Source organism: Emydura macquarii, unplaced genomic scaffold (genome assembly GCF_026122565.2).
Source record: "Emydura macquarii macquarii isolate MOO-44397 ecotype Brisbane River unplaced genomic scaffold, CSIRO-AGI_Emac_v2 contig_1644, whole genome shotgun sequence".
Taxonomy (NCBI): domain Eukaryota; kingdom Metazoa; phylum Chordata; order Testudines; family Chelidae; genus Emydura; species Emydura macquarii.
In genome coordinates, this window is record NW_027131781.1 from 23,228,644 (window position 1) to 23,255,736 (window position 27,093).

The window sequence follows — 27,093 nt, forward strand, 5'->3', positions numbered from 1 at the left end:
CAGTATTTTTAGTCTTCTTTAGCGGAACGTGCATATTTGAAAGCAAGACATTTTTGTCTTGATGCTATCCCAAAAGTACTGTGGCTTTTCTGTGAAATGATTAAACCAGGCAGTTTTGCTTGTAGGACAAATATTTGTTTAATTGTAATGTTTTGATTTTCAGTGCGACACCAATACTTGTTCCAGTTTCCTCATACAATAATTTTGTGAGTCACAATCCTTGCAGAAGAACACAGTTTAAAATCATCATAGTTTCTTCACAGTTCTCTTTGCTGCCCATTGCAAATAAAAAAGAGCAGAAATGACAGCATCATTTAATCCTTTAATGTTTGCTTTTGACATTCAAAATATTCATTTATAATAGAGAAGTAATGCATAAGGAGGGTAGCCACTCTTCCATCTTTTGAATGTTAAATGAATCAAAGGCTTTATGAAGAGATGGTGATTTAATGAAGATGATAGAGTTTGAGTAATGAAAAACTTTTGTATATTTTCACAAATCAGAGACCTACTCCTCAAAAAGTAACATCCGGTTATAATGTTGACTACTGCAGGGAGTCACAATGACTGCGTTCTATAGAGTGTATAAAGGATTGGTAGTTGCAATACTTGGGTTCAAGGGTGACCAGTTCAGGCAATAAATTATCATTTTTTTTCCTTAGTTTGAATTGTAAAATAAATGCACTTATTTGTGTTCTTTGAGCATGTAGAAGGTCTGAAATATATGTCTATTTTATTTGTTTCTTCTGTGGGTGTGAGGTGTGCACGACCGTAGGGGTATATGATGGTTTGTGATGGGCTTTTTATTTGTTTGTTAGTTTTTGTTGCTTGCCTTCCTTGTTCTTCCTGAAGGACTAAACTGACCACTAGAGAACTAGAGCATGACCTTTCTCACTCTTTTTGGAGTTGGTGTTTGAATCTTTAACAACAAAGATTTTCTGCCAGGTGTTTAATTTTTAATACCTAATTGATTCAAGTGAATGGACTAAATAAAAGCACCTTGCTCTCACACTTCTTCATGTTCCAGTTTCTCATGAAGTCCCAATCCTACTGGTTCTCTAGTCCTCAATAGTCTTTCAGTAAAATCAAGCCAGACAAGACTTGATATTACTAATGTAAATACAGAGAGAACCTTTTTGGGGAAAAAGATCTTTTTTCTTTGCCTCCATCCTGTCCTCAAAAATCAACCCACAAAAAATCATTATCATTCAAGTCTTCATGAATCAGCAAAAGCTGCTGCTATTATCATCTTTGCAGGTCAACTTAATAAAAGATGATTTTTTGCCACACAAACTTGTAGGAAGGTTTTGAATCTTTAAAAACATATTTTAAAAGAAAATTCTATTTGTGCATATAATTGATATTGCTCTTCAATATGCCATCTCTTTTTAATGTACAACTGGAAGTAGTCTTAAAGCTTTCTAAACCAGTGGGGACTTGCACTGAGCAATACACGGATCCTTTAAGTGCATGGTTATTTTGAGTGCTGAGAATGTGAGTCCTTGTTGTTCATCTCATTTGGTATTACCTTCATAATTTTCTGATCTTCAAGGAAACATTAGGCCTAAATGAGGAACTACCTTTAATGTGAGGAACTACAGGCTGGTCATTTATGCTTGATCCTTGAGATCTAAAGCACAGTTCAACAGGAAACCTTGGAAACTCAAGTCTTCCTTTATGCTATTCATTATTTTTAATGATTCAAATAACTGTGTCTAATGCCGATATCACTGCAGTGTAACATGTTTGCTTTAACCTATGTTTTGTACCTACATGCTTTGTAGTGCTCTTACTGCTGAACTGGAAAGTTGTGGGATCAAATATCAAGTCTTGTGGGGGTCAGGGCAGTGATGATTGGTGGGTGCATGGTAAGAAATGCCATTCTTTGGATGATGTCCTAAAAACAGAGCTTGTGTGTGTCAGTCCTGGTGGCATTTTTGCATGTTAATATCCCATAGCACTTACTTTATTTAAAAAAAAAAAAAAAAAGGGGGGGGGGTGGGAGGTGACTTCTGTGTGTTAGGCAAAATTCCTCCCCCTCAATAAAACTGATTGTAATATCAAGGTGGTGGTGTTGAACAGATAATACTTGCTTCAATTATGTACTAATTCACTGCACTCACGGTATTTAATATTTTTTCTGTAGTGGTGCTGGTGGGGGGGCTTGGGGAGAGATGGAATGTGGCAGATATTACGTAAAACTTTTCTCCTCTAATGATAGTATTCTTTTCCACTGGCTTTTGGAATTGCCAATATTTGCTTTATAATCTGAACAGCATTTTTTCTTCTAGATGCAGCTGTTTATTTTTAGATAACCTAAGTGACCTCTGAACTGTCGTCAAATACTGCTTCATACCTTGTATTTCTGCAAGTGAAAATTGGTACGTATATGACAGAATGAATCTTGAGCTGCAAGGAGGAATCAGAGTTTGGACATCTTTCATGTATGTGTCATAGGCCGCCTCTGACTTGGTTACAGAAGAACATGCTGTTGCCATAGCAATGAAGGTCCTTTGAAGGCAGAATTCTTGGCAGAGCTGTTGCGTCTCCTGAAGTGCTCGGTGTGTTGATATGAAAGTATCCTGTCAGCATAAGTACATAACTGTAGTTCTGCAGTGGGAAGAAAAATTTATTTTAATTTAAATTGCACAACTTAATTGTTAAGCTAATTGTGATTTGAATCCTCGTTCAGGATGTGGTCATTAGCACAACATTTATTTGTATTTATGCTGTGAACAACTTATGTAATAACAGCAAATGAAATGTATGTACAGGTTGAGGTATCAGTGTTCTTAGTTTATTTTTTTTGTAATGTTTTTCTTGCATGCTTAGTTTCCTGACATGTATAGACTAGTACTTGACTGCAGTCACTTGTGAAGAGTAACAGATATATTAGTCTTTAATACTCTTCAAATAATTTTATTCTTTAAAAAAAGATCTATGGTTCTATCTTTCCATTTTTGGAGTGTTCTGTCCATAATTTGGGTTCTTGTATAGTGCTTTAGACAAGATATCCAGTTTTCTGCGATCTTTATTAATAGGGTGGATTCCCATGCTCCAACTGAAGTACATGATTTGCTTTACATTTTATTTATAGGTTCACAATACGGCTAAAGTGAAAAAATGACCCCCCTCCCCAAACATTCCCTAAATGTTGAAGCATTTAGTCCTATACCTACTTAGAGAATATATAGCATATGGGATTAATTGTTCAGCAAGCATAACAGCGTATATGTGTGTTTGTGGTTTTTAGTATCCGTGTAGGTCAATCTTGTGGAATGCTGTCTTCACTTTTTCTTGGCAAGTGGTGCATATTTTTGTTTTTTTCCCAGATGAAGTATGGGATACACAAGCTAACAGTACTTCAGACTAATATAACAGATAGGTTCACATATGTTGTGATATGAGGTGGACTGCAGGAATTAGCTAGTTTCTTGTCTCGGAAGGGGGACTTGGAAAGACTGTTGTCTTTAAGATGGAATTTGATCAAGATTTTTTGTTCATTTCAATTTCAAGACATCAAGATTCCAATTCCAATTTTAATAAGAAAATATTCACTTATGAATCTGATAAATGCTGTGCTATACATTGAGTTTATATGAATGATCATTTTTGGTTTTGTAATTTGTCAATTACCAAAACACCCGTTGGGAGAGGAATGTTGGAATGACACATTCACAGAGGTTACTCCTACTTTTTATCCCTCACTACTTGGTTGGCTTCAGCTTTTGTGCATCATTTTCTGAGAAGAGAAATGTAAATAGGAATTAAAGAAGAAACTTTTAGGAGTCTCTCAGTTCATGAAAGTGAATTAAAGAAGGGTGAAATTCCATAATGAATACTTTATTGTCTTTATTGTACTTGGGGGTGGGGGAGGTGGGGAGGGAGGGGAGAGAGTTTTCATCTTACTGTGGCCAAAACATTGCACATTCATCACATCAGTGACATCTATAGTACTAGGGAGCTGTAGCGTTAGCTGGACTCGGCCTTAGGAAGTATTACAGCAATGCTGTACTAAGCAATTTAGACATGTCCTGCTGCTTACAGATTCTTCATCTGTTGTTTTAACTTGGGTAGACAAGTTATTGGCTTGAGTGACCTTGGTGCAGTGATTTGACTCTGATAGGTAGAAGGGAGGTCAGCACTGATTGCAGTGAGAATGTGAAACAAGGAAATTTATAACTCCGCAAGGCATTGTTGTACGCTTTTTTCCCTCTTTTTATACATTTTAAGTGAGTTCAGTGCTGCATTAGCAGCCCTCTAGACGGAAGCCCTCTAGTTACCTTTGGAACAGGTACAGCACTGACAACAATGCATGCTTCCCCTCACAGTCTTTCCAGTGGGTCTGTGTTCATTTTCGGAAGAAAGCCTTTCACGGTTCAGACAAAAGTTCGTTTTATATGAATTCAGTCTTTGACCTCTTTGCTAATATGGTCTGGAACTGTGTCTGGTAATGCTGACTGATTTGATGTTCTTTGTGTATTGTGGCAACTTTTCCACTGAAAGGGACTGAGACCTCTGACTTATTACACATTCGTAGACCAATGAGTGTGCCAATATGTACACAGATTGTAACTTTATTTAGTCAGCACTAGCTAGAATTCCATTTGAAATAACAATCTCGATGTGAAAGGTTCTAGGTTCCTTTACCGATATCCTAAAATGTTGTGGTAGTTATCTTAGAGCAGTGGTTCCCAACCTTTTTGACTCGAGAGCCACAGATATCATTTTTACAACCCTGAAGGGTTACCAGTCTCCACCAGCAGGGCCACCCCCACTGCACCCAGATAGAATGAGTTTCCCTGGCTGCAGCAGGGAAACCACATGTGCCCTGTAGCCCTGTGCGTGCCACCTGGGTCCCTAGGCAGTGGCTCCCTTCTGCAGCCAGGGTTTCAGAGATCTGTGTTCCCCTCCCTCTGGCACCAGCAGGGACCCCAGCACCTAGGGACCCAGGCAGAGCACTTTTCTCGCTGCTGGAGCCGTGGGAGGGGAGTGCTGATCTCCCATCCCCTTGACTGCAGTAAGGAGCCTGCACCTGTTTTTAGCCCCTCCAAAATGCACTCCGCTTGGGTCCTTAGGTAGTGGCTACCTTCTGCAGCCAGCAGGAGGGGAGCCGCGGGCCACTTTGAAAGCCCCGATGGGCCACAGGTTAGGAACCACTGTCTTAGAGTTATCAGATGGTTTTGTGTTACAATGTGGTAATAATGGAGTAATATCAAAGGACCTGCCACTGGATTTAGTAGGAGCTTTCTGAACAAGAACTGCAAGCAAGAATGCGGGGAGTGAGTTTGGGGCAGTATAATTTTGGATTATTAGAAAATCATCCCTCACTTTAGATAAAGTGAAGAGATCACATATGATTAAAATTAGATCTTTTAGGGTATGACTTGTCAGAATAACAAGAACCTAATGATATATAAGGAATAAACAATCGTTTGCTAAAAAGGCTTTATTGGCATGGGCTTGAGATGACTATTACTCACAAGTGGTTAAGAGCAGGAAAGATGTTTCGAGTTGCCTGTTAAGTGCATCTATTTTATAGCTTTAATTTATCATAAGGTCATTGCACACACCCACCCACACAGTTTCCTCTTTACCAAATATCAATGTTTAATCTTCTGAAAGGCCCCATTTTATTTCAACCATTACAGGTTCATGTATTGGAACATCATTAAACTTCATAACCCAAAACCTAAAGTACACCTTTACTTTTGACTACCATAACAAATCCATTTGCCAAGATTTGGACAAAAACAGAGAGAACCTTCAAATCATTTGATTTTAAGAAAGAGCTCATCTCTTAATTGCAAATGCAGTGTAGTAAATTGAATACATATGAAAATCTAGTGGTATATTGCTAAATGAATAAACCTGTTAAAATACTTCTGTGCAGTACACAAATTATCCCTGTTTCTCTTGCTCACAAATTATTAGGGCATTCTAAGATTAGCAATTAATCAGACAATATCCATAGGGTGCTCAGTTTTAACAAAGAATGCTTGGTAAGTTACAACTATTTTGTTATACCTTAAAATTCAAACTTGCAAAACTTTTCATAAGTATTTTGATATTTTAAAATATGGTTATGAGAGCCCTGAAAGTGTAAATAAAATTTAGGATAGATACTCTGGTGAAAGTTTTGGGTGCGCCATTGCTTTCATGAGACGAAACCCTGACTAAACTCATTCACTACATTTTTGATGTCCAGCTTTCGGCCATGAAGTTGTGCCTACCATTATGGAATCAAGTCTGTGCTATTGATTAAATAATCAAGTGTTCCTTGACAAAACAAGCTCTGACTCTGAGTTAAAAGTTTTAATTGAGGTAAGTATGGCTGTTAACTTGAGTTTCATAAATCATGTGTTGCTCATACTACTTTTGGGTAAAAACATAAATGTTTCGTGGCTGTGACAAAATATGTTATGTGCTTCACCACAAGCAGTGCTCAATCTCTAATAATATTGTGATGCACCATTGCAAGTTTAATTGCTAAGTTTGGAATGTTTATCAACACCTTCACTAAACAGCTAAACTGCATGTTTATTTTATACAAGTAGAAATGGTCATTGACATAACTGTGACAGATTAAAATAGAATTCTAACACTTCAATAGCCAGATCAATTTTATGAGTTGATGCAATGTACTTGGGATATTTAATACATTAAAATTGTTTTTCTCTAGCATTTCTCCCACCATATTATAGTTTCAATAGAGGATTCAAATTACGGGCTTCTGGGTCACCGATATTTTGATGTTTCATTTGGGCTGTAGTAAAAAAAAAATAATTTTTTTTTTTTTTTTCCTCACAAACTGAAAATTCTTATATCTATTTGAGTTTATTGGTGGTTGTTCTAAAGCCAGTTGGACTTTATTTTAATCTGTGAAAATGCACATATTCAGTGCAGTGCACAGGGGAATGTTGCTATTCACCTGACATTAAAAGCTGTTCATGTACTTTAAATAAGCTGAAGCACGAATTAATGTCTTCATACAAAATTCCTGTCAAACTTACATTATTATATAAGAGGAAGGATAATCTTGTGTTTTAAAGGACAGGGCCAGTAGGTGAAAGTTCTGGTTCTTGCTCTGGCACACACTTTTTGGCAAATTCAGTAAAAGTCCCCATGCCTCAGTTTCCTCAGCTGTGAAATATGAGTAATATTTACATTATAGAGGCGGTGTCATGCAATTTAGCATCTTTCATCCAAAGGAGCTCATAGAATTGCAAAGTATTAATAAAAATGACTTCCTCTTCTCCTAAGTATTCATATAAATTGGTTTGTACATGTTTGTAAAAAGCCCCGTCCAGTGTGTTAGATTTTTTCCACTGTCTGTAGATTTTTATACTTTAAATGCCTTAACTCAAATTTCTCTGACTTTATGAATTTAAACTGTGTGCCTGCCGAATGTAAAATGTTTCCTTCTGTAAATATGAAATTGGAAATTTTTAAGTTGGGGCTTAACACTGCATCTTAGAACCATTGTCGGCTCTGTGTGTGTGTGTCAACATACTTCAATTATATATGCATGGTATTTCCATACATTCATTACACGAAAAGTATAATTCGGAAAGTGTAATTTAACACAATTAGTAACAAACTCTCTTACCTCAGTTGGAGGGAAAAAAAATCCAAATCCAGTCTTCAGATGTATAAATGGAAAACAGCCTTGTCTGTAGCTATCTTTGTAGTTAATAGATTAAATTCACTTTGACAGTTGGATATATGTACCAGTGTCTCGCCTATGGCCATGATCTAATAATCATGGATATAGTAACAAGTCGTCTAAAATATTCAGTAATCAAGTGTTTTTTGACAAAACATACTCTGACTGAAACAAGAAATAAGACTGTGTTAATGTGACTGAATTTCTACTGTGCTCTGTATTTTGAATATTTAATAATACCCCTTGGGATACAGCTAGACAGACTGTATACTTTAAGGAAGATGGAAAAGCTAATCATGATACAACTGTGTGTATTTTTAAATTGTATGAAGCAAATTGATATAACCTGATGGTCTTGACTTTAGGTCCTTCACAATTTGTCTCCCCTCCATTGAGAATTTGTTTTTGTTTTGTTTAATTTGTCATAAAAACAGCTTTGTTCTATTAAATATGAATCTCCATGGAACATACAGAAATGTGTATATATAATATTTTGGACTGAAGGAAAAGCTTCTGAAATATTGCTGACTGAATGCATATCAAATGCAGAAGAATTGAAAAGAACTGTAGATATTTGTGCTCACTGCAACCGTATGTGGAGGGTCCTTGTCTGGCAAGCTGGATGAAAATGGGTGGTTGTAGAGTGGAAGAAAGGGAGAAATGTACTGGTCAGGAAGGGACAGCAAGTGTCTAGACCAGATTGGGGGGACAGGACACTGCCTTTTTAGGTCACTGGGAGAGGGGCAATATTTATACCCTGGGCAGTTCTAGAGAAGCCCTCTCACTATGACTGGACTGGCAACACTTACCCTCTCATCCATGGAAGCAGAGTAGGATTGGGTTTCTTCATGATCTGCTGTGCATATCATTCTAGTTGCCTTTTTCCTTTGGGAATGGGAAGGTAGGCAAAAACTCCACTCTGCTTTGGCCTTTCTTACAGCAGGTCAGGAACTTGATGTAGGAAGGGAGTTAGGTTAAAATGTCATAATTTGGTAACTTAAAAAATGTGGCAGAAATACAGTGCATGTACTCATTACAGAAGGGCTATGGTTATTGGATAAAATAATTTGGAAGGGGTTTAGAGGAAAGCATGCTTTAAGGAAGCTAGGGCTGGGAGTTTTGGGGCTTCTAATGTCAGGTACAGCAGGGAGCCAGGCCCTCAGCCCCTTTGACCTCATATGAGGGGAGCCTGATGAGGTCCTAGCAACCAGCTGGTTGGGATGAGGTTGGGAAGGGGGAGGGCTGATGATATCCCTCCCAAGTAGGAAGAAACAACTAAGGATATAATGAAGACCTGTAGTGTACAACTTATTGCAGGGCACTTACAGATATTTGAAGTGAATAAAGTGGCAACCTACTTAAACCGCATCCATTGCCTCTTGTCTGTCTTTTGGTTTGTCTGGGACAATGGAATACCTTACTGCACCATTACAGTGAGAATTTGATTTGTGGATCGCTTATTTGTCTAAAACTATTTAATGTGAAAATACCTGTTAGAGCACAATCCCACAACAAATCACCTCTTCTTTTCTCGTGTGTGCGTGCATATATATGTTATCTATAAAACCTCTGTACCCTTCTAAGAAAATACAAACATTCACTTTTAGTAAACATTTGAGGAAATTAACATTTTCTTGAGGGGAAAATAGCTTTAAAACTTAATAGGTTATATTAAATTTTAAAAATAAAAAGTGTAGCAGTTCAAGTGCTAATTTTTTAATCCTGCAGAATGCATTTACTGTTACCTTCAGTAAAATTTTCACGTTACAAAATAACTGATGTTGTCTTTTAATGAAAATCTTACACAGAGGCTCAAAAAGCTAAAATGGAGGGGTCAGATATTAGTCTGTTACAATAATTTTATTACTATTAGGCCACTGTGTCATATAGCAGGTCATATTGAAATCTGCTGAGGATTTTACCAGCAGTTATAGTTCATTAGTACCTTCATACAACAAAAATGATTTAGCAGCTCCCATTGAATATTTCAGAAGTGTTTCATAAACTTTGTTAAATGTTAAGATTTTTTGCTTTGTTAATACTCGCATGCTAATAACATTAGTTTAAAAGACCTAAACAATAAAAATAAAGTAAGGTCACATAGATTTGCTTTACTAATATTTTCCATTCTATAAATTTATTTAAAATAAAAATAGGCACAGACATAAAACTGACATTAAACAATTCTTTAGCTGTGTCCTATTTTTCTTCTCAGTTTTTTTTTTTTAAAGTTCTGTCAAATAATGTCTCAGAACTATAATGCATGACATCTTTTTAGGAGTGACAATAAAAGAAACCTACCACAGTAGCATTTAATTTCAAAAAGGGAAACTACCCAAAAATGAGAAGTCTAGTTAAATGGAAAGGAAAAGGAAAAGTCAGAAGAATAAAATGCCTGCAAGTTGCATGGAAACTTTAAAAAAAAAAACATAATAGAGGCTCAAATTATGCACCAGGGGTGGCCAAACTGAGGCTTGTGTGCTACATACAGCGCTTTTACAGTTAAAGGGCAGCTCGTGGTGCCCTCTCTACTCCCTCTCCCCCCCCCCCCAATTCTCCGTGTACCTGACTGGAGTGGGGAGCTTGGAGCTTCTGCCCTTGGGCAGGGTGATGGAGCTAGAGGATTCTGCCCAGTGGTGGAGGGGAGTTGCGGGGGGGGGGGGTGTCAATAAATTTGGCTACCCCTGCTATATGCCATACCCCAAATAAAAAAATTAATTAAATAAACGCCATCATGGCTAAATGATAGAGTAAAAGAAGCTGTTAGAGACAAATAGACATCTTTTAAAAATTGGAAGTCACATCCTAATGAGGAAAATAGAAAGGATCATAAACCCTGACTAGTCAAGTGTAAAAGTATAATTAGGAAGGACAAAAAATAATTTGAAGAGCGACTAGCAAAAGACACAAACTAACAGCAAATATTTTTTGAAATACATCAGAAGCAGGAAGCTTGCCAAACAATCAGTGGGGCTACTGGATGATTGAGGTGAAAAAGGAACACTCAAGGAAGACAAGGCTGTTGTGGAGAAACTAAATTAATTCTTTGTATCAGGCTTCACTGCAGAGGACGTGAGGAAGATTCCCACACCTGAGCTGTTCTTTTTTTAGGTAACAAATCTGAGGAACTATCCCAGTTTGAGATGTCAATAGAAAAGGTTTTGAAAGAAATGGGTAAACAGTAATAAATCACCAGGATCAGATTGTATTAACCCAAGAATTGTGAAGGAACTCGGATATAAAATTGCAAAACTAACTGTAGTATGTACTTTATTGCTTAAATTGGACTATGCAGTAGCTGATAGGTGGATAACTAATGTGATGCTGATTTTCTTTTAAAAGGACTACAGAGGCAATCCTTGAAATAATAGACCAGTAAGCCTAACTTCAGTACAAGGCAAATTTGGTTGAAATGATAGTAAAGAACAAAATTATCAAGCACAGATGAACACGATATGTTGGGGAAGAGTCACCACAGCTTTTGTAAAGGGAAATAATGCCTCCTCAATCTGTTATAATTTTTTGGGTGGATCAACAAACGTGGGAACAAGGGTGATCCAGTGGATATAGTGTACGTAGACTTCCAGAAGGCTTTGACAATGTCCCTCACCAAAGGCTATTATGCAAAGTAAGCAGTCATGGAATAAAAGGGAAGGTCCCCTTCTGGATCAGTAACTGGTTAAAAGGTAGGAAACAAAGGGTAGGAATAAATGGCCAGTGTTCCAGTGGAGAGAGATAAATAGCAGCATCCCTCAGAGATCTGTATTGGGTCCAGTGCTGTTCAACGTCGTCATAAATGATCTGGAAAAAGGAGTAAACAGGGAGGTGGCAAAGTTTGCAGATGGTACAAAATTACTGGAGATGGTTAAATTCAAAGTTGACTATGCAGACTTACAAAGGGATCTCACAAAATTGGGTGGTTGGGCAACAAAATGGCAGATGAAATTCAGTGTTGATAAATGCGAACCAATGCATGTTGGAAAACATAATCCTAACTATACTTAGAAAATGATGGGGTCTAATTTAGCTGTTGCCATTTGAGGGAGATCTTGGAGTCATCTTGGATAGTTCTCTGAAAACATCTGCTCAATGTGCAGCAGCAGTCAAAAACAAACCATGTTGGCAACCATTAGGAAAAAACAGATAAGAGAAAATATCATAATGCTACTATATAAATTCATAATATGTCTAGGCTTTGAATGCTACATGCTGTTCTGGTCACCCCATCTCAAAAAAGATACACGAGCAGTGGAAAAAGTACAGAGAAGGGCAACAGAAATGATTAAGGGTCTGGAATATCCAGATGAGGAGTGATTAAAAAAACAAACCTGGGACTGTTCATCTTAGTCATATCTTTTCTAAGTGGGTATATAATAGAGGTCTATAAAATTATGAATGGTGTAGAGGAAATGTTATACCCCTTCACATAACACATGAACTAGGGGTCACCCATTGAAATTAGTCGCCAGCAGGTTTAAAACCAAAGCAAGTACTTCACATAACGCACAGTCAACATGTGGAACTCATTTCCAGGGAATGTTGTGAAGGCCAAAAGTATAACTGGATTAAAAAAAAAACTAGTTAAATTCATGGAGGGTAGGTCCATCGATCGCTATTAGCCAAGATGGTCAGGGATGCAACCCATATTATGGGTGTCCCTAGACCTCTGATTGGTAGAAGTTGGGGCTGGATGGCAGGGGATAGATCACTTGATAAATTGAGCTGTTCTGTTCATTCTCTCTGAAGCATCTAACACCGGCTGCTGTCGGAAGACAGGATACTGGATTAGATGGACCTTTGGTCTTACTCAATATGGCTGTTCTCATGTTTCAAAAAGCTTAAGTTTCAGCAGAATTAAAGATTTTTTTTAAACCTTCCGTTTGGGAAGATAATTAAATAAATAATTATTTCTTTCAGTGTTAGGCTGCTTACCAACTCTAACTTAAAGGTGCTCTAAACTCATTAAGGAAATGTTGTTGTGAATTACTTTGTGATTCTCTTTCCCCCCTTGGTCTCATACAGTCTTAGATTAAGCAAGTTGGAGGAACTGCTTTGAGGTCCACAGCGATTCCTGTGAATTTCAGGAGGCAGATGCAGGGATTTAGACATAGGGGGAAGCAAGGATCAAACTGAGAAGTCTGAGGGAACAAGCATATTATGGAGCTGACTGTGGAGCAAAAGATTCTTGTTTTAGTATTAGAATTTGAGGAATCTAAATGTCAAAGGGGTTAATCCAAGCGAAGTTCTGGTCATGGTGATCACTGTTCATTAAGGTGAAAACATTTTGTTTTGCATGTTTAAAGGCTCACCATTGCCTGATCCTTTCACTTGTTCTAAGTTGTACAAATGGGCAAACTGTATCACAAAGCAGTGAATTACTTGCCCAAAGTTACACCATAATGTAATAATGTGACCAACCAGGTCATATTATCATAACATTAGGAAATAAAAATCAATGGCACTTGTCTATTCAAACACACAAATTTGGTTAAGAACGCCTAAGATTGCTAAGGGAAAGTAATGCGCAACTTAAAACAAGGAAATAGAGGCAATCCATACAGCTATATGAATCATTTCTCACCCATCAAAACCCACTCCCCTCACCAACACACTGTCCTTGCCCCAAGCATATGAACAGTAATCAGCTACTGTCACCATGGTGATACCCAGACAAACTTAACTCTGCCCTCCGTGGGGTGAGAGTGGTGGTGTGAAATTATTCTATAATGCTTAGCCTGTGTGGTTTTGTTTTGGGCTTTCAGGGATGTAAACCAATTTAAGGAGCTAGGATATTAGATTTGTCAGTGAAGTTGGTAAAAGTAATGAAATGCTGACTGTCTTAGAAAATTGCCATTGGCTAGCAAGAAGTACAGTAAATTTTGTTTTTTAATAACCTGCACTTTGTGGCATGCCAAGTTTGTCTTGGTGTCCGCTTGGTGAGTGGCTGACAACTGTGTAAATCTTGAGTCTGTTTCTTGGTTTATCAGGTTTTGAGTTGGGCTGAAATCTCTTTTTGCAGATGACAAATTTCAAGTTACAAATTAGCTATGCTATGGGCTGACTTGTTGGTGCAAACAGCCATCCAATGATTAACATTTGTACTTAGAATTAATTGTGGGTGCTACTGTTTTTGAAGCCTTTGGAAACCTCGGACCTTAGGAGCTGATACATAATTATCTTTGCAGTAACACATCCTCCCCCCCAACCTGTTATTTTCATGGCTGGCTAATCTCCCCCATTAACGCTCCCAATATTTTCATTAATTTTGATTCACTTTGCTTCACACTCTTTCTGCAATGGTTTTCTTGGGATACAAAAGCTTTCGCTGTTATAATGCATACCCACCAAGACGTAATTTGCCTTTAACGTGTTGCCATGGGAGGACATAGAGAAGATTAGTGTATTATCTTTGCAAATTATCTCCAAGAGCTTCAGGTTTTTCTCCTCTCTTGTTTTTTTCCTTTTAGTTCATAGATGTTGTAATTCAGTTTTGATCTGTAGTCTGATTAAATGGTTTAATTGAATTACATCATCTGTTGATCCATTATTAAACCTATTAAATTCATTCTGAATTGTATTTGGACAGTTCCACTGTCCTGTGCATACCTGCTTGCATTTCATTAATAGTTGGCTGCTTCTGGGAGAGGGTACATTTCCTCCAGGTTTTTCATACAGTATAAACAATATTGAGGCCAGCCTTGAACCTTCTAGTCTATGTATATATTATCTGTCTCAAGCTAATCTTTGTATTGATGTCTTGTACAACAGAACATGGCTGTAGACAATTTATCTATTTTCATAGCTTTTCCCCATGCTGTGGTTTTTCCCTTTGGTAGTATCAAAGAAAAGTATTGATTTTTTTAATCGCTTTTAGACAGTAAAACATTATATATATATGTAATTGTGGGTATATAATTGTTTGAGGAGGTCATAACCATGTTTTAAAGTACATTTTCATTCACCTTTTACTGCCTCTTTTGCAATCTGACCTCTAAGTCATCTCACCAGGGGCTACTTCTAACATTAAAAACCTCTGAGCTCCTTCAAATTTGCTGCCTTCTTAAAAAGCAGCCAGTCACAAAAATGCTCTCACTTCTTCGCATTCATCCTCCCTATGCTCCTAAATTAGACTGGATGGAAGGCCAGCCCAGGCAGTATTCACTCCTGTACTAGTGACAGGTTGAAAATCTGAGCTCTCGCAACCCAGTGGGGCTAGACATATATTTATTTAAAAAAAAAAAAAAAGCATTATTTTTCTCTATCAGATCTGTTTGGTTGTACTCATGGTAGTTAATACAATTGACGGTAAAAGTGGTGAGATTAAAACTGTTTTATACTAAAACTTCATGTAGATTGTGTATAAGGTACATTTTTATAGCAAATGGACTAATTTTAGAAAAGTTTTGAAAATGTATGGGAGCTTTTTGTCAGCCCTTGTTTGGAATGATTTTCATAACACACCATAGATTCCAAGGCCAGAAGGGAGTATTGTGATCATCTAGTCTGTCCTCGAGTATAACACAGGCCATCAAACTCCCCCCAGATAATTCCTTGAGCATGATTATGACATGGCATTGTTATTTGCAATGCGACTGTCCCAAATGCATGGTGATGAAACCTTTATACTGTCTCTGTTACAGGCAGTGTTGGTAGCACCATCTATTATTAAGGTTGCCTGACACTTCCCAGTATAAGCACCTGTTTTCAGTTGCTTATAGTTTTTCCTAGACTCTTGATTATATGAGCTGAAATGTTTCATGCTGGATCAAACTGAAACAGTTCAGATACAGCATGCTACATGCAGGATAGTCTGCTTCTTCCATTCAGAGATGAATGTTAGCTTGGCTAAGGGGCACTTGGAAATACTTTCAAGGAAAGGTTAATGTTAAGGTCCTAAGGTCTGAGGTAAGGGGAAATAAGTGTATAGGACTTTGTTTTAACTCTTTGCTCTGAATGTCATGTATCTGTTAGTGAAAATAACATTGTTTCACCCATGTTAAAAAATTATGGCAGCCTTGTCTTTGAAAAGCTCTAGAACCTGCTTGCTTTGGATCAAGGACTCAAATTTGGCTGGAGAGGAGGGGGGTGCTCTATATCAGGGAAGTGCCTTTTGCAGTCTACGTGAAGTTCTACCCAAAATTTAGTTAGGTTTTATAAAACTTTGAAAATTGTAGTTAGCATGGGTTCGGAGAGTTGCTAGAGCTTTGTGGCTTTATTCCCCGAAGGTTCAATCCATGCTGGCCATGCTCCGGCCTGGGGCTGAGCAAGATTTTCCCTGCAATTGCAGATCTGAGCTACTGCAGACTGTCTAGGTCCCATAACAGATTCAGTAGCCTGTCTTTTCTATACACTCAATTCCTGTTCACTCCCCGTTTCCCCCCAGGACACAGGCAGTCTGGAGGAGAGCAGAGGGGACAAGAATTGGACCTGAGGGAGGAAGGAATCAATTGGGACAAGGAATCCAGGGGTAGAGGCGTGGGAGACTGGAACTAGAATCTGGCAGGGGGTGGGAAGGAGAGGAAAACTGGGACTGGAAATTGGCAGGGAGACTGGGATTATGGGGTGACTGGGGTTGTCCTGGGACTCACTGTTGTTCTAAGACAAATTCTATTACAGTTTTAAAACTGATTTTTCAGTAATTTCTATATTGGTTATTAAGTTTGAAACTGACTAAATTTGGATGGTTTCCAGTGGAACCTGAATTTGTCAGTCCAGATCTCATTTACGAGGATGTCAAGATAACTGTTTAAGAGAATAATTGTGTGTGAAATATTTTTTTAATTGGACAGAATGATTAGAATATTTCTGTAACATTAACTTCCAGTTTTCCTTGAAGCAAAATTGTTAGGCATTGACCTATTTCCCCTCCCCCACGCCCCCATCCCTCCAAGATGATAGTTTGTGTTCAGTAGCCCAATAACTCTGATGCTTCCAGTTTGCTCACTGCGATTAATGTTGTTTGAGTTCTTCCTTCAGTCCCCTGCCCCCAATGGATATAATAGCAGCCATTTTATAGTGCAAATCTCTTCCTTTTTCTTTGATTACTTCCGAATTCTGTGGTATAAATGGCCCAGGCCTATTGCTTTATTGACTTCTAACATTTCCAGCTTCCTGATCCCTAGTTCTAGTGTAATCAATTGCTTAAGATTCTCTCCTTTCCCCTAATCCAGGAATATGTGATTTGTCCTCTCCTTCCCCCTCATTGTGAGTTGACCTTCGTATTCTCTTGTAAATATACACAGAATTAATGAGGCTTTTGGCAACTTTACCTTCATCTGTCACTAACTTCCCACTTATGTCTCTTAATGACCTCACTGACTCTCAATATTGCTGTTTGCTTTCTATATACTTCATCAACTGCTAATTGTTCAGTTTTTGATTTCCAGTTGAATTTGTTTTAATTTCTTTATTTCATTTATTTCCTTAAAATTTCTTATTCTTTTATCATCTTTGAACCCTCACTTTTTTCCCACGTGTTGTTTTTTGCTTCTTAATTAATTCTTTCTAGCTGCCTAAATCTTGCAGTTGGTGTAAAAACACTGCTTATACCTAATTGGTTCGTAGTTGACCAGATCAATACTCTCTCTCTCACTTCCCCAAACACTGGAACATCTTCACTTTGTCACCAGTTCAGCAAGGTACATAGGCATGTGCATGTCACTGACTTCAGTAATACTACCTACATGCTTAAAGTTAGGCATGTATTTCAATACCTTGCTAAATTGGAAATCTGTTTCTCTCAGGGCCTGTCTACATACAATACAAATATGATAGAAGTTTAATGTATGAAATGTTGAATAATAAACCTGCATGAACTGCAGGATATACATACTAACATTGGAATTTGGCCAAGACATTGGGTTAAAATACTTAGGCTTTGTCTATACTACATACTTGGGCCTACTGGCCGCTGTTTCATCCCCTAAGCACACCTGTATCACTTTTTGAGTGTGTACACACAAGTATGCTCCCAGCAGCACACACACACATTCCAGCCACCTTTTCAGCTAGATTTGCTTTAAAGGAGGTTAATCATGTATATTTTTGTGTGGTACAAGTATGGCAGGGGGTTGCTGGCATAATGGCTCCTCTTCTCCCTTTGCTGTCCCACAGTGGCTTGGTCTTTGCTTAGGTTGCATGTCTGGTCTACTTTCTGCACTGAACTGCACTGAAGTCAAAGTTGGCAAGAAGCCATTTAGGGTATGTCTACACTACAATGTAAACCCAAAGTTAGAACTTGAGTTAGCAGATCCTGGGTTTTGATTTCCTAGGGATTGAGAGTCTACACTCATTTGTAACCCCAGGTTAGGAATTGTTGAACCCTGGATGCCAGCCTGGGGTTCCAGCGTTTACTCTGCATTATGCAGGCCCAAGGCCAACCACCCATATCCCAGATTTCTTCGAGTGCTTGCTCATATCCATTCCCAATAAGGCGTGCGTGCATGCGTGTGTGCGTGCGCGCGCCACATGGACTGGTGCCAGAAATTTTTCCCTTAGTGGTACCTGTAGCGTCAGCTCTAGCGCCTCCTACAGCGGCACGCATATGCGCCCGCATATAGGTGCTCCTGGCTGCCCTCCCTCTTAGTTCCCTCTTCCCGCCAGTGACAGTGCTGGAACGTCTCTTGCTTTCGCAAGTCTCCTCAAATATAGTGGTGGTTTTTCTCTTTGTTTATCTGTGCATAGTTAATCATTACGTTAGTTAGTTGTAGAGTTACTGTAGTTAAAATTCCAGGGTTGGGGCATGCCCCGTTCCCCAGGGTTTAAGCCCTGCACTTTGTGTAAGAAGCCTATGCCCAGGAGTGACCTGCACTGGAGTTGCTTGAAGTATCTTGGGGAAGCTCATGTTCATGAGAGGTGCAAAATTTGCAAGAGTTTTTGCCCACGGACTTAAAAGGACCGCGATATTTGGCTTAAGGCCATTCTGATGGAGTCAGCATTCAGACTGGCATTGGAGCCAGGAAGGTCAGACTTGGCGCCAAGCACTGCAGCCTTGGCACACAGCGCTCCTCCGGCATCCTTTTATTTGTGGCACCGTTCACCATCACCAGTACCAAAGAAGAGGCCAAAGAAGATGCATGCCAACTGGGGGCACTCACCAGCCGATAAGTCGAAGAAAAGTGGAGGTGACCAGGCGAGATCTGCGTTGGGCCACCAATCCCTGCAACCCCTGAAAGGTCCCCCGCCGTTGTGAACCTTGATCCCGGCACCAAGCCCTCCACTGACTCTGAGGAGCAGTAAAGAACCGTGCCATCTGATGGTGTCATCGACTCCAGAAACTTTTTAAATAATGAAGGACCTCTTGGCAACGCCTGTATCCCCAACATGAAGGGATGGACCGCACGGTGATATGGCTTCGGTACTGGCAGGTGTTCTATTGAGGGACAACTCGGCAATCAGATCTGCGCGGCAGTCCCCGGCTCCCAGGCACCACTCACCGATGTGTAGACTGTCCCTTGATTCGAGACCCTGCTCTCCGGCATGGAGTAGTGAGAGATCGGTTTCCCACCATCAGTCCCCGGATGTCCAGCACCAATCGGCAGAGCAACAGCATCAGGCTTCAGAACAGCGCAGGTCACCGGACTCTCACTGATTCTCGGAGCCTTGCCCCCGCCTCCTAGTCCTTATAGAAAACCCAAGGACAAGAGCCGATACCGAGACTTCCGACGCGTTGGCTTGTGTCACCGATCGCTGACACTGGAACGCTGCGATGTTCCCCTCAGTGCTGAAAGATATTCAGAGTTGGCACCACCTTGGCCCTCAGATAATGGTTCCTCATCCTCAGAAAGTGAGGAAGAGGTCCGGCATTCGAGACAAGCCCTGGCCCCAACGCCCATTTTCCCAACGATGCAACCAGTGGGGGCATGGCCATGGCTGCATGGCCTGGTCCGTGGCAATACTGAAACCCATGGGGTTTTCCCCCCCAGGATCCCGCATGCATATTCGGCAGCAGAGACCTCGATACCGAGATCGTCCATTCCCCAGAGCATGGTGCCGCATCTGGATGTGGAATCAGACCAGGAGGGGTCACCTGCTTCGAGCATGGGAGGAGCTACCTATACCAGGGAAGTGAACTCTGTCCCATTGCAACTACCAGCCTCTTTCTCGTTGTCACCGGACGAGGCAGTAGCAGGACCATCGTCAGCGGCTCTGCTGGATGATTTTAGATCCCACCAGGACCTTCTAAAAAGAGGGGCATCTAACTTGGGCCTCAAAATAGAGGAGCTAGATGAGCCAGTGGATGAACTTTTTGGGGTCCTGGCATCAGTGACTCCCTCCAGAGTGGCCCTCCCCATTCATGAAGGGGTGTTAAAACTTGCCAAAGCGTTGTAGCATACCCCGGCCTCTTTATCCCCCACTTGGAAAAGGGGTGGAAAGAAAGAAAGTAGTATGTTCCGGCAAGGGGGTTTGAGTACCTGTACACCCACCCCTCCCCGGGTTCGTTGTTGGTCATGGCTGCCAATGAAAGGGAGAGGCAGGGCAGAGTGGGCTCCACGCCCAAAAATAAAGAGGCAAAATGTCTGGACTTATTTGGGTGCAAAATTTATTCTACTGTGAGCCTACAGGTACATGTATCTAACTAACAAGCGTTGTTGGGCAGATACCATTTCAATATCTGGCGGCCACTAGAGAAGTTTATGGATTCCTTAGCACAGCCCTCCAGATGAGTTCAAGGCCATCCTGGAAGAAGGGAGGACAGTGACCAGGGCTTCCTTACAAGCAGTCTCAGGTGCAGCAGACTCTGCAGCCAGGACCATGGTGTTTGCGGTATCGGTGAGAAGGGCTTCTTGGTTGCAGTCTTTGGGCCTTCCGTCAGAGGTCCAGCAGTCGATACAGGACCTTCCCTTTGATGGCATGGCCCTGTTTGCTGAGCAGACGGACTCTAGGCTGCATGGCGTGAAGGACTCCAGGGCGACCCTTTGGTCCCTTGGCCTATATACCCCATCTTCTCTACTCATATTTGAGATTCCCCTTTCGATTCATCCCAGCACTGAATTAGCTCTTTTGGCCAAGTGTCCCACTGTGGGAACTCATGTTCAGCTGATTATACCCCATCACCACCAAATCTTTTTCAGAGTGATTCCCAGGATAATCCCCCATCTTGTAAGTCTGGCTTACATTCTTTGTTTCTAGATGTACACATTTATATTTGGTGGTATTAAAATGGTATTGTTTGCTTCATTGATTAATCTTCATTATTTATCAATCCCCCCAATTTTTGTGTCTTCTGTGAACTTTATCAGTGATGATTTTATTTTTTCCAGGTCATTGATAAAAATGTTAAATAGGGTCAGGCCACGAACAGATCCCTGAAGGACCTACTAGAAACATATTCGCTCAAAGATGATTCCCTGTTTACAATTACTTTTGAGATCTATTAATTAGCCAGCTTTTAATGCATTTTTGTGGGCCATTTAAATTTTATATTTGTTTTTTAATCAAAATGTTGTGTAGTACTAAGTCAAACACCTTACAGAAGTCAAAGGTAGTGTGGATGTAATATACTCAACTAAACCAAATTATAAACTTGTTTAAAAAAAAAAAAAAAAAAAGTTTGACAAGATCTATTTTCCATAAAGCCATGTTTATTGGGATTAATTACATTACCGTTTTTTAATTCTTTAATAGAGTCCTGTACCAGCCAATCCATTATCTTGCACAGGATCGATGTCAGACTGACAGGCCTCATTCCACTCAATTTAGTATCACGGAAACTCCTATATTTACCTAGGTTATCCCATTTACCCTTTTTAAATATTGGCACAATAGCTTTCTTCAGATCTTCTGGAACTTCCCCAGTGTTCCAAGACTTATTGAAATCCACATCAATGGTCCAGCGACAATATTAGATATTTGACTGTCTTGTATTGTCCCCCACTCTTGCATGCATTCCCCATCCATTCTACTCTTTTACAAGACTGTGGTAAGGAAAATGGGAATCCCAATTAAATAAATTTTATTAACCTATGAGTTAATATCTCTATTCCCCTTAGTAGTGTAAACATTATCTTGTCCTGATATTGCAGCTGTCCTGTAAGTTTGTAATTAATGAAGTATTATGTGGGCGATAAGAGGAGAGGAAAAGTTCTGTGTAACTTGCATGTTCCTGTTTAATGTGAATGCAACATCATTTCATTCATTCATAAACTCCCACACCATAATAAATACAGATAAGGAAAACATGATAAAAATAAATGCAACAACTTGTTTCTTAAGCTATGCATAGGCTGCTGAAAGTCTTGCTGCTTCCTCTCATCAATCCTCCCAGAATACATCACCTTTGACATTTTTTGTCTCCCCAAAGCATATTCCACCATTATCCTGCACATGTTGAGTGTATGTTGAATCAGTGTCTCACCAGGCTTATATGATCTTGTTTCAATAGCCATGACAAAAGTAGTGTGGTTGGAAACTGTTAAAATCTTTCTTTGCCCACTCTTGAAAAATATTCTTTAAATTCTGGCATCATGGTTCCTGCTACAGACACTTTACAGTCTGTGAATGTCTTTACTGTGCCTAACAGAAAGTGGCTCTGACCTGAGTGGGACCCCTCTCGATATCACCGTTGTACAAATTAATAGTGATCTACTTTGTCTAGCCACAGTATCTGCATGACCAGGAACCTGTTATGGTGATCTACTACGGGCATGTCCACACTGTAATTAGACACCCGTGGCTGGCCCATGCCAGCCGACTTGGACTTGCAGTGCTAGGGCTAAGGGGCTGTTTAATTTCAGTGTAGACATTTGGGCTTGGGTTGCAGCACACGCACTGGGACCTTCCTGTGACCTGTCCGTGCCTAGGATAGCCACCTGAAAATGCCAATGTCAGGGCAGGCTGCAAAAGGAGAGCAGATTCTCCCAGCACTGGTGGGTGGCGCTGAAGCCAGACTTCCCAACCAGCCACAAACTGTGCTTCTGATTCCCCTAAACCGGTTATCAAGAAGCTAGTACACAAATACATACAGCCCCCTTTAATACATTCCAGTCTCCAGCCCCCGATCAGCCACTAGGTCCGGTAAAGAGACCAGTTATTTAAACTGTATGCTCTTTAAAAAGGTTCCTCCTGACCCCAAAGGGTCAGCCACAGCACCAGATCAATATAAGTTTGGATCTTACCCAAAATACCACGCTGCCAGCCAATCCTTTAGAAAATAAAACTAAAGATTTATTGTAAAAAGAAAGAAACAAACAATAAGAGAAATGTTAAAGGATTAAAGCAATCAGATACATACAAATGATTTGAAAGTCTATATACATCAGGTTTCTAGAAGAATTGTGGAGTTTGCAGGCTTGTATAGTCCCTCTGGTGCACATCCAGTACCTGGATGGGTCTCAGTCCTTTGTTTCATAGCTTCAGTTGCAGATGACTTGATCCAGAGGTAGATAGATGGCTGAAAGTTGAACAAGATTGATGACAAAATGGATTCTGAGGCTTCTGCCTTATATATCTTCTGGCCCCTGCCATGCTGCTTGTGGAATTTCACAGGAACCAAAATGGAGTCCAGAGTCACATGGGCAAGTCCTGGTGGCTCATCAGGTATATCCCTGGCTTCTCCCCCTGGGCCCCTTGCACCTGGGAATGTGTTAATGGGCCATTAAGCAGGCTATTGTTCTGCAGCCATCCTGTCTGGGGTGTGTCCCAGACAGCACAATTTGAAACAATCTCAAACATATCCATAACTTCCATTACACATATAACACATGAACATAAACATTATCTTACTTAGCACATTATAGCCTTTCTAACAGTACCTGACACGACATACCTCACATGAATTATTATGACTTTGACATACTGATGTCAAACAATATCATAGATGCTTCCCCCCCCTTTCCCCCTCCCCCCTCCCCCCCATCCAGTCAGCGTGAGACCTCCCACTTTGCAAAGTCCTAAAGCCCACACACTTGCCTGAGGCTGAACATCTACACTGTAATTAAATAGATCCTTTGTCTGAGCACCACAAACACCAGTCAGCTGCAGGTTTTTAATTGCAGTGTAGACATCCCCTAAGGCTTGAAAGGTCAGAGTTGGACCCTGCAACTTGCAAAGTTGCTTGGCTGTTTTGGGCCTAGCGTCACAACTGCATTCAAGGTATATTCATGCAGTTGTGTCTACTTTAAAGTATCAGAATTTTAAGGAAATTTCATTTAAAATGGACAGAAATACAATGGATAAAACATTGGTAAATTATTTTTAATTTTTTTTTCTTGAAGCTAGTGATTGGTTTCAGGAAGATGCTGTTTCCAGGCCTGGGTTATATGTTACTAATGTGGTGTAGATAAGGTTGAGTCTTTCCCAGAGTTGGCATGTTCAACTTTTTTTTAAAGCAATAGTGGGAAATGAACTTGATTTCATTGACAGTTCTTTCCTTTAAAAATAATAGAATGAATAGCCATTTATTCTAAAATACTCCATGTAAAAATGTGTTGTCAGGATTAGAAAATTAGTTTATTTTATGGTTCAGGATTTAATATTTTTAATCCGGAGTCAGTGTCAGTAAAGCACTGTTAGACAAACGGACCATAGGATGTTTTACAGTCAGTGATTCACCACAGTTACAAATGCTTTATATCTGTGCAAAGCTGGCACGCTCAAAGTGTTCGTGTTTTATCCTGTGAGTCACAAGACAGTGGACCTTAAGCAATTGTCATTTCCGGTTACCAGCCTGCTTTCCCTGGTGATTTTTAATATCTGTTATTCTCGGTCTATTAACACCTAAAAACAATTTGTGCTAGGCCAAATATATGTATACTATACAGTTATAATTTTTAATTAATGTTTAGAGCAGTGGTTCTTAACCTTTCCAAACTACTGTACCCCTGAAGCCTGAGTCCCACCCCCACGGGGCTGAGGCATGTAACTTAGTTTCATGGCGCCCCTGTGGCTCCAGGCAATTGCCTTTCTTGCCACCCCCAGTACCAGATCTGCACTTGCGACCCCTCTAAACCCCCAGGTTAAGAAACACTGGTTTAGAGTATGCAGTCTTCAGTTTTCCAGGAATTTGCTAGTATATTATAAATCTGCTCTAAAATTAATTTGAGTTGAACCCGTGTGTGTGAGTTCGATATTCAGTATGAGTGATTTGCTGCATCAAAACTGTACTGCTCTACCAATATTTTGTATACCAAGTCCAGAGATGCCACTACAATACCTTGATTATAAGCTTAAGCTGGCCTGCAGGGTGGCATGCAGTTATCAGGATTTACATTTCATTTATAGGAAATGCTGATGAGTATCTCTTAATGTACTGTAATCTTATTATACCAAGTAGTTGGTGTTTAAGCATTATGCTCACACGGTATGTATGTAAAAGGCCATACTTGATCACAAATATAAGCTTGACTATTTTAGAAAGATAAAAGTGGCACCTACATCTCTTTCTAAATATTTAAAATTTATATTTATCTTAAATTGGTCCCTGTACTAAGAAGAGTAATGTGCAGTTTTGTATTTACTTGGAATTGCCAGTACCTGACCCTAAACTTATTTTTGAATAAAGTGTTTTGGAGTATATTTCACTACCATCTCAAAAGAATTAATAGAGTAAGACCAAAGGGTTTGCTCTTCAAAAATAGAAGCAGAACAGTTTGACTGTGATTTTATTGGAATGGTTTTCATTTACATCCTTGAGACCTTTTTGTAAATTTTTCTTTAACAGTTCTTGACAGCGATACCTCAAGGCATTGAGGCAGCCTGTGCTCTCCCACAGCAGACCTGGGTTCGAAACTCAGACTATTAGCTCCAGGAGGCAGTTTTTTCAATGCCTAAGGGGAGGGTTGACTTTGTCTTGCTCAAAAGTGGCACCTGCCGGGTAACTAGAGGTGGCAGTAAGTGAACTTAGAAGATAGCTTATTTTGGTTCTTGTGATAGACCAGTGATTAGGGGCTGGAGATTTTGAGGTAAGGGAAAGGTATGAAGAATAATTAGATGGAAATATAGACTCCATGAAAACATCAGCTTTGACCTAGACTTGGTTCTGTTTAGTGAGTTGTAGGCATTTGTACCCTAATGTTGCTCCACACTGCCATTTGTCTGTATGGGATTGTGCCACAAAGGGATTGGACCAGCTATGGGGTATAAGAGTGGGGACTCTTGTCTCCTCTTGTCTTAGTTTTGCTATTGTTTTTTAAAATATTTTGGATTTTTAAAGGAATGAGTTATCTCAAACGTGTTTATGACAGCTGCTCAGCAGAGAGATCTCAGCAGTTCAAGATCAATTGTAAGACTGTAAATTCTGTTAATTTTTATAAGATTTTATTTGGGAGAATTAAAGGTAGATATAATAAAAATCCCAATTTCTAATCACAAGGTCAGTGTGTGAAAAACTGTTTATAGCTTTCCTTTTCAAGTGTAGTCTCCATTTTGTTATTTATGGTCTGTGTGTCTAATGAAAGGGAATATATTTGGAGGGGAGCAGCAGTGAGGTTCCATGCTATTATTTCCAGAAGATAGTAAATACAATACACATCCAGTGTTTTTCTTTTTTGCTAGATTTATAGAGACTTAATCATAGCTATTGTGAAATTTTGTGCTGAGAGTTAAAATACACAGGGTTATGATTTAAACTGAGTACCTGCTCTCTAACCCCCACCAAGGAGCTTCAGTTTCAGGAGAGCAGGTTCTGAAGATTGAAAGAGACTTACTGTTCTTATTTTGTGTGAGCCCTAATCAGTGGTTTTAAAAACAACAACAACAAAAAACTGAGTTATTGTTTTGAGTGTTAAATTCTAGACTGCATTTAATAGGGCAAATTGCTTATAATCCTGGAAGCACTGATCCTAATAGGGAAAGGGTGATAATTAGTTTCTAATATGGACGGAATTGCTGTTATTAGCTGTGCTCCACATGTTTGCTTCCCCGTGGCATTCCTCAGAGTGCAGCAGATGGATGAACTAAGGGCAGAGGTAATGTGTGTCATGATAGGCTGCTGTTTCCCCTCTGGGGACATTGTTTTAGAATGCTGAGCTTTTTTCTTTTTCAGCAACTTAACTTAAAAATATCCAAAGTAAGATGGATAGATAGAGATAAATAGATATATATTTTAGGATAACCATTACTCTTGTATTTAATTAATCCTAGCATTTGATAAATAATATTAATGTATTCAGTTCCTAAAAGGGACGTTTAGAGCAGAAAAGCTATACATTAACTATAGGTAAGTCTCCTTTTTAAGGAGTCAAAACTCTTAACTAATTCAGAGCTTAATTCCTTTGGTAGCCTATTAATTCCTGGACAACATGAGTATTTCTCCTCTAAATTAATATGTTAGTTCTAGAATGTGTTTTGTTTAAATTTTATTTGTGCAGTTGATACTTTACAATCAATCTCTCAGAAAACAAAATGCACTGCACTGTCTTGTCTCCTTCAGCCCCTGAGCCCTTACCCTCTTATATCATTGCAGCATTGGGAACATTCCATCCATTCAT

General features: G+C 39.5%; 1 protein-coding gene across 23 annotated transcripts in view; it reads left to right on the forward strand.

Annotated features, from left to right (window-relative positions):
- The window catches only part of TCF12 (transcription factor 12), a 273,293-nt gene that overhangs the window by 16,118 nt on the left and 230,082 nt on the right, over positions 1–27,093 (forward strand). For 2 of the 23 annotated variants that reach the window (XM_067555919.1, XM_067555921.1), the window contains one exon: positions 2,292–2,381. The exons of 20 other annotated variants lie outside the window; for them this stretch is intronic. The gene's annotated coding sequence lies outside the window, so the exon portion shown is untranslated. Of the gene's footprint in view, positions 1–2,276; positions 2,382–27,093 lie in introns of all 23 variants that reach the window. One more of the 23 variants, XM_067555920.1, reaches the window with a different exon arrangement.